The sequence below is a fragment of the Grampus griseus genome (genome assembly GCF_964374135.1).
Source record: "Grampus griseus genome assembly, chromosome: 5".
Lineage (NCBI taxonomy): Eukaryota > Metazoa > Chordata > Mammalia > Artiodactyla > Delphinidae > Grampus > Grampus griseus.
The window spans coordinates 124,101,731-124,110,189 of record NC_138998.1 but is presented as its reverse complement, the minus strand read 5'-3'; the positions used below and the strand labels follow the sequence as shown (position 1 = coordinate 124,110,189).

General features: G+C 35.3%; 1 pseudogene across 1 annotated transcript; it reads right to left on the bottom strand.

The window, feature by feature from the left end:
• Positions 1-5,085: 5,085 nt before the first annotated feature.
• On the bottom strand, positions 5,086-5,995 carry LOC309822638 (general transcription factor IIH subunit 3-like; annotated as a pseudogene). The gene has a single exon. The product of its transcript is annotated as a general transcription factor IIH subunit 3-like (transcript).
• Between the last annotated feature and the right edge of the window lie 2,464 nt (positions 5,996-8,459).

The window sequence follows — 8,459 nt, the reverse complement described above, 5'->3', positions numbered from 1 at the left end:
AAAAAAATGCTCTCCTCCCCACAATGAAGGGGCTGTGATTTAGCTAGTTCTTATTGGTGTTTTTTTCTAATGTTAGTAACTTTGTCATGTAGAGTAATTACAGAGTATAGCCAAGTGGGTGACTATTGTATTAACTATGATTTCTCAATTGAATCTGTTAATTTAACAAGGAGTAAATGTCTAGTTCTTAACAATAACAATGGAGTTCTTTGTGGTACTTCACAAATACCCAGCCAACCCTTGTCAATTAATTTAATTTGCTTAGTGGAATTTAGATGACCTTCATAAAATATTCTCTTGATTTATCTAGTCACGTTGTAAATAAAAAGATTAATCAAGATATAATACAAAGGAAAATGAGTTTCCTTTTATAGAATTTCACTTGATTAGAAAAGGAAATAAAGTCTATAAAATGTGGTAGAGAAGTATTAAAGCTCCTTATTCCTATAGGGCATATATTCTGCTGCTTTGATTCATTTTTCAGATGAAGTCTATAAATAAATGTATATGTAAGAAAACCACAGTATTTTCTCTTTAGATGATTCTAAAGTTTTCTAGTTACCTAGCAAAATTGGCATGCATGTATATGTATATTTGCATATATGTGTATACATATATGCATACTGTACATAAATATCAGTCTTAAAAATTTAAATAAATTTACCAGTTGTTGATATACAACTTTTCATGAAGGAATTTTGTAAGGTAGATTAAAGACAGGAAGAAAAGAAACTGCAAAACAGTGCCTCTCTAACATCTTTCATCTCTAAAACATAAACTTCATTCAGTCATCAAGGATAGAGACCTTCATTAAGGATAGAGAAGTGTAGTGAAATTGAATTTTTAGGTATTTTAGAATTAACAATGTGATGAGAGTGACTTAGTGTGATACACACAGATGACAGATGAAAAATATCTGGTTGAGTTATTACAGCAATGATTTTGTCATTTTATCACAAAAAATAACCCAACATGTTCCACCTGAATAAGATTACTTAAGAATGTGTGCATAGAACATAAAATTGGCTAAGGGTCTGCCTTAGCTCATGGAGTATTAGGTGGCTCAATTCAACCTTTTCATGAGAATAACTAAAAGGTTTGACAAAATAATCAAGGCATCTTATTGATGGTGTGAGATATAGCACAAATACTGGGAAAAATTCAATTACTGAAAGCTGATTCTGCTTTTTACTCTGATAAAAAGGAAAAAAAGAAAGAAGAAAGAAAGAAAGGAAGGAAGGAAGAAAGAAAGAAAGAAAGAAAGAAAGAAAGAAAGAAAGAAAGAAAGAAAGAAAGAAAGAAAGAAAGAAAGAAAGAAAGAAAGAAAGAAAGAAAGAAAGAGGGAGAGAGAGAGACAGAGAGAGAACGAGAGAGTGAGAGAGTGAGAGAGTGAGAGCGAGAGAGAGAAAGAAAGAAAGAAAGAAAGAAAGAAAGAAAGAAAGAAAGAAAGAAAGAAAGAAAGAAAGAAAGAAAGAAGGAAAGAAAGAAAGAAAGAAAGAAAGAAGAAAGGAAGGAAGGAAGGAAGGAAGGAAGGAAGGAAGGAAGGAAGGAAGGAAAGAAAGGAAGGAAGGAAGGAAGGAAGGAAGGAAGGAAGGAAGAAAGAAAGAAAGAAAGAAAGAAAGAAGAAAGAAAGAAAGAAAGAGCCTCAAAAATTGGCTGTTTTTTGATGTCCTCCTTAGTCTATGGAGACTCAAGTTCAAGATGAGGGCATAGCAAAGGAAGAAATTATGACAAACCTTCACTAACTTAAGCATTTTTTTTTTCCTTTTTAGGTTTAAATAAGGAACCAGCTAAAGGATCCATTCTAATTCACTATTTTTTTCTAACTCTGCCTCTATCCACCTCCCTCTCCTCCTTGGCAACCACAAACTAAAGCTTGTATCCCCCAAAACTATGTACTAAGATAAAGATGAACCATAAGTTAAATAGCTCTAAAATGTACACTTATGGCCCTGTGTTGGATCATCCAAGTGAATTGGAAATATTCAAATATTAAAATTGGGATAATGTAGCTCTAGACTAATAGAAACCCCAGAAGACCTCAGGAGAAAGAAACTCTTTCCTCCTCGACAGGGGAACAATATTCTAACATCAGGTAAAGAAAGGTTGATTGGAAATTCCAATAAATTGTTTCTCTAACATTATTTCTAATGTCTGGATGCTGGAAGGGAATAAGCTTATGAAGTCATGTAGAGACATGTGACCTTGATTTATATTTTGGGTATCTATGAGTCAAGATATTCCTTAGATAAGGAATGTTGTTACTGCCACTGGCTGTATCAGGCAGACAGACAATTGTTAATTGCTCAAGATTCTATAAAAATATTGATGAACTAGTTGTTGGTCAGGGCATCCAGTTCTAAGATGACTACCAGAAGTATCTCCAACTATGTTGACCCTTGGGTCCTGACTTTTATCATGGGTGTCTTGGTTAAGGGATGTAAAACAGCAACTCTGCAGTGGGTTTATCATGCATCATGGTAGTTGATACCATATGTACAGTGTATGAGTATAAATACTTTAGCTCCTTATTTACATTTACTCTTAGGTATTTTATCTTTTTGATGTAATTGTAAATGGGGTTGTCTTTTTAATTTCTCTTTCTGATATTCATTCCTTTTGATCATGATGTATAATCCTTTTAATGTATTGTTGAATTCAGTTTCCTAACATTTTGTTGAGTTTTTTTTTTTTTTGTTTTTTTTGTTTTTTTTTTTTTTTTGCGGTACGCGGGCCTCTCACTGTTGTGGCCTCTCCCGTTGTGGAGCACAGGCTCCAGACGCGCAGGCTCAGCAGTCATGGCTCACCGGCTCAGCTGCTCCGCTGCATGTGGGATCTTCCCGCACCGGGGCATGAACCCGCGTCCCCTGCATTGGCAGGCGGACTCTCAACCACTGCGCCACCAGGGAAGCCCTTGTTGAGGTTTTAGCATCTATGTTCACCAGTGATATTTGTCCATAATTTTATTTTTTGTGTGTGATCTTTGTCTGATTTTGGTATCAGGATGATTCTGGTCTTATAGAATGACTTCAAAAGCATTACTTTCTTTGCAAATTTTTTGGAATAGTTTGGGAAATATAGGTGTTAATACATCCCTAAATGTTTGGTAGAATTTACCTGTAAAGCCGTCTGATCTTGGACTTTTGTTTGCTGGGACTTTTTAAAATTATTGATTCAACTTCATTACTGGTAATTAGTCTGTTCATATTTTCTATTTCTCTTTTTCCTTCCTTCCTTCCTTCCTTCCTCCTTCTACCTTTCTCCCTTTCTTTCTCCTCCTCATTTAGTTGATATACTTTGGTGTATGGGGCTTTCTACCCCATTTATATTTCTAAGGTTCTTCCTCCAGAGAACATCAAATCAGTATGGTCACATTTAGGGGCCTCACTGTTTGCTTTATTGGGTTCAAAGATCCACCTGAGTTTTAGTGGTTGTGCTACAGGGGTGCCATGGGTGTGTTTTTCTACAATCCTGAAGATCATGATATTTGTTTTGACAGAGGCATAAACAGCAAAATATTTTTGTAGGGTTCTAGTGAGTCATCTCTCTTTAGGAGTATGGATCTCAGTCATTCAAATTATTTTTAACGAAAATATAAATTATTTTATTGTAAAAATTTATACAAAACAAAACATTACCACAACAGTTAAAAGTAAAATTTAAACAGAATTAAGCCAGTCCATGAAACATTTCAAATGAAAATGTAATAATAGAAACCTTATCAGCTTATTTGAAATTATTCATCTTTAGATATATGATGCTTTATTTCCTAGACTTAAAATAGTGATCCCCATTACAATTAGTTAGGCTGTGAAATACTGAATATTATTTTTTAAAGACAAACAGATTCTTAAACTCAAGGATTAACAAATCATTGGAAAGTGATCACCAAAATCTTTGGGTATTTGTTAACAAAATCGTAAATCCAGAATACAAAATCTACCTGAAATAATCTAAACAAACACCAAATTACTTAAATGAAACTCAGTTTCTGAGATGGTATCAAGAGAAAAATAAAATCTTATTTATATACAAGGTTGTATACACAAATAGATTTGTGTCAATATACTTTTAAAAAACAAATCAAACCAGCCCCCATTCCTGAAAATCCTGTCTACACTATGCTGGAATTTAAAAGGACTTTTAATAACTTCAAGGTTACATAGAAAAATAAGTTTTTTATTGTTGAAATTACAAATAATTTTTCTTTTGAACTTATTGAAGTTTACAGTATTAAGTCCAAAGCTTCTAGAGAGCAGTTCTTCAGTATTAATGCTTTTCCCCTCCTCATTAAAAAAAGGGATGAATTCTATGAGGGGGCAACACTTAAATGTAAAGAAGCCATTCTCCCCAAGAAATTCCCCCTCAAAACCCAGACATTAGCTTTCACAAACAAGCTCTTCACACAACTGTTTCTAAAGAAAAAGTTGCTACCAGACTACTGCACTCACTCTCCTTATTCATTTAAAATCAGCTTTTAGAGATATTCAGTGACAAACTGTCATTTGGATGACTCTGTCTAAACATGTACTGATGTCAGACAAACGAATAAATATCTGCTGATATCTGGAGCTAAATCTCAATCTAGAAAATAAGGATTTTATTTACTTGATTATTGTCAAAGTTGTGTTGATTCAAGTAAGATGTTCTATCTTGATTAATGCCATTACTCCATAAATAGTCACTTTTTCCAAAACTGCATTCAAATTTCATGTTGTACATTTCATAGTAGGAACCTAGATGGGTAGGTTCTGACACCTATAATCAGTCAGCACAGACTGTCTTTGACAAACGATCATCTAGTCACAATTTGTGCTTTCTCTTAACCCATTTCTGGACAAAAAAACAGTCAGAAAAGATTTTAGGGTATATTGCATAGAACGACTGCCTCCAATAAATCAGCTCCCCAGAAACACAGGATGAGGATGATGTTTTACAATATTTCCTGTAAGAAAGTTCATTAAAAATTATCTTACACATATCTCTTTTTTCAGAACCTTCCTAATATAGATTCTGCCATATAATTTCTATTAATAGCTCTAAGTGATAGAGAAACAATTCTTACTATCATGCAGACATTTTTAGTTACTTTTTCTTGGCCTTCAGTACTGGAGGTAGAGAAATCTTAAAGGCTGTCTTGCATGTAGTGCAGATAGGACTGAAATTGCAGAATACTGACAAGCACACAGAATAGATGTAGCCTATTTCAATGAGATTTCGATGACAGAAGCAAGTAGCCCAGTAGTCAACAAGAATTGGGGGTGGGAGGATTAACTGAGATCTCTGATCTTGACCAGGAAGAAAAACTCACAGTAAATACTGCAGAAGGGAGGGCCTCTGAGGCACCTTCAAGTACAGTCCCCCTGTGATGTCACAAGCCTTTTGGAGGAGTCCTGAATCAGAGTCTAACACGCAGGCACCAATCAAAATATTCTGCTTCTGTGCTGCAAAGCTGACATTCATGAAGTTCATATATTGCAACACACTGTCTTCTGCAGCCTTAATCACCCAATAGACAATTTCATTTCCTGATTATCTTTAACCTCCTTGTTCATTCCATGAATGTAGCAAACAACTTTGGCGAGGGATCCTGCCAGCAGAGCTTCTGTATGTTGACCCTCTATGTCACTCTTGGTCATTAGATCTTTTATCTCTTCAACAATAATTTCATTTGCTGAAGTTAACAACTCATATTTTCATCTTCACTTCCTGAGGGATTAAATTCAGAAAAAGCATTGCCAGAGTCTCCAAAGAAGTCTCCAAGTCTGCCATTCTTTCCGGGATATAAGAATTGAGTTTCTTGAACGTGACTTGCTATCACAGCAAGTTTGTTGGAACGATTCATGAATAAATGAGAGTTTCCTAACACCATCACTGCGTTTACGCATTTTGATAAAGTAAACTGAGATTACTTTAATGCTTGCTTTCTCCACCAAATTAGGCTGGTATCAACTACGATAACTAGAAGATTCAATTCATCTTCGTCTGAGACCATGGCAGCCCGGGTCCCTCAGCACACAGCCACTTGCAGTCTCAAATTTTTAAATAATTATATCTCTTCAAATATTGACTGTTTTCCCTCCACATTTGTGACCATCCAATGAGCCCATATAACACATAGGACATATTTTTTTTAAACATTTTTATTGGAGTATAATTGCTTTACAATGGTATGATAGTTTCTGCTCTATAACAAAGTGAATCAGTTATACATATGCATAAGTTCCCATATCTCTTCCCTCTTGCGTCTCCCTCCCTCCCACGCTCCCTATCCCACCCCTCCAGGCAGTCACAAAGCAACGAGCTGATCTCCCTGAGCTATGCGGCCGCTTCCCACTAGCTATCTACCTTACATTTGGTAGTGTATAGATGTCCATGCCTCTTTCTCGCTTTGTCACAGCTTACCATTCCCCTTCCCCATATCCTCAAGTCCATTCTCTAGTAGGTCTGTGTCTTTATTCCTGTCTTACCCCTAGGTTCTTTATGACATTTTTTTTCTTAAATTCCATATATATGTGTTAGCATACGGTATTTGTCTTTCTCTTTCTGACTTATTTCACTCTGTATGACAGACTCTAGGTCTATCCACCTGATTACAAATAGCTCAGTTTCGTTTATATTTATGGCTGAGTAATATTCCATTGTATATATGTGCCACATCTTCTTTATCCATTCTTCCGGTGATGGACACTTAGGTTGTTTCCATCTCCGGGCTATTGTAAATAGAGCTGCAATGAACATTTTGGTACATGACTCCAAGATTGCTTTGGATATTCGGGGACTTTTGTGTTTCCATACAAATTGTGAAATTTTTTGTTCTAGTTCTGTGAAAAATGCCAGTGGCAGTTTGATAAGGATTGCATTGAATCTGTAGATTGCTTTGGGTAGTAGAGTCATTTTCACAATGTTGACTCTTCCAATCCAAGAACATGGTATATCTCTTCATCTATTTGTATCATCTTTAATTTCTTTCATCAGTGTCTTATAATTTTCTGCATACAGGTCTTTTGTCTCCTGAGGTAGGTTTATTCCTAGATATTTTATTCTTTTTGTTGCAATGGTAAATGGGAGTGTTTTCTTGATTTCACGTTCAGATTTTTCATCATTAGTGTATAGGAATGCCAGAGATTTCTGTGCATTAACTTTGTTTCCTGCTACTTTACCAAATTCATTGATTAGCTCTAGTAGTTTTCTGGTAGCATCATTAGGATTCTCTATGTATAGTATCATGTCATCTGCAAACAGTGACAGCTTTACTTCTTCTTTTCTGATTTGGATTCCTCTTATTTCCTTTTCTTCTCTGATTGCCATGGCTAAAACTTCCAAAACTATGTTGAGTAAGAGTGGTGAGAGTGGGCAAACTTGTCTTGTTCTTGATCTTTGTGGAAATGCTTTCAGTTTTTCACCATTGAGGACGATGTTGGCTGTGGGTTTGTCATATATGACCTTTGTTATGTGGAGGACAGTTCCCTCTATGCCTACATTCTTCAGGGTTTTTATCATAAATGGCGTTGAATTTTGTCAAAAGATTTCTCTGCATCTATTGAGATGATCATATGGTTTTTCTCCTTCAAATTTGTTAATATGGTTTATCACATTGATTGATTTGCGTATATTGAAGAATCCTTGCATTCCTGGAATAAACCCCACTTGAGAATGTTGTATGATCCTTTTAATGTGCTGTTGGATTCTGTTTGCTAGTATTTTGTTGAGGATTTTTGCATCTATGTTCATCAGTGATATTCGCCTGTAGTTCTCTTTCTTTGTGACATCCCTGTCTGGTTTTGGTATCAGGGAGATGGTGGCCTCATAGAATGAGTTTGGGAGTGGTCCTCCCTTTGCTACATTTTGGAAGAGTTTGAGAAGGATAGGTGTTAGCTCTTCTCTAAATGTTTGATAGAATTCACCTGTGGAGCCACCTGGTCCTGGGCTTTTGTTTGTTGGAAGATTTTAAATCACAGTTTCAATTTCAGTGCTTGTGATTAGTCTGCTCATATTTTCTATTTCTTCCTGGTTCAGTCTTGGCAGGTTGTGCATTTCTAAGAATTTGTCCATTTCTTCTAGGTTGTCCATTTTATTGGCATAGAGTTGCTTGTAGTAATCTCTCATGATCTTTTGTATTTCTGCAGTGTCAGTTGTTATTTCTCCTTTTTCCTTTCCAATTCTATTGATTTGAGTCTTCTCCATTTTTTTCTTGATGAGTCTGGCTAATGGTTTATCAATTTTGTTTATCTTCTCAAAGAACAAGGTTTTAGTTTTATTGATCTTTACTATCATTTCCTTCCTTTCTTTTTCATTTATTTCTGCTCTGATTTGTATGATTTCTTTCCTTCTGCTAGCTTTGGGTTTTTGTTGTTCTTGTTTCTCTAATTGCTTTATGTGCTAGGCTAGGTTGTTTATTCGAGATGTTTCCTATTTCTTAAGGTAGGATTGTATTGTTATAAACTTACCTCTTAGAA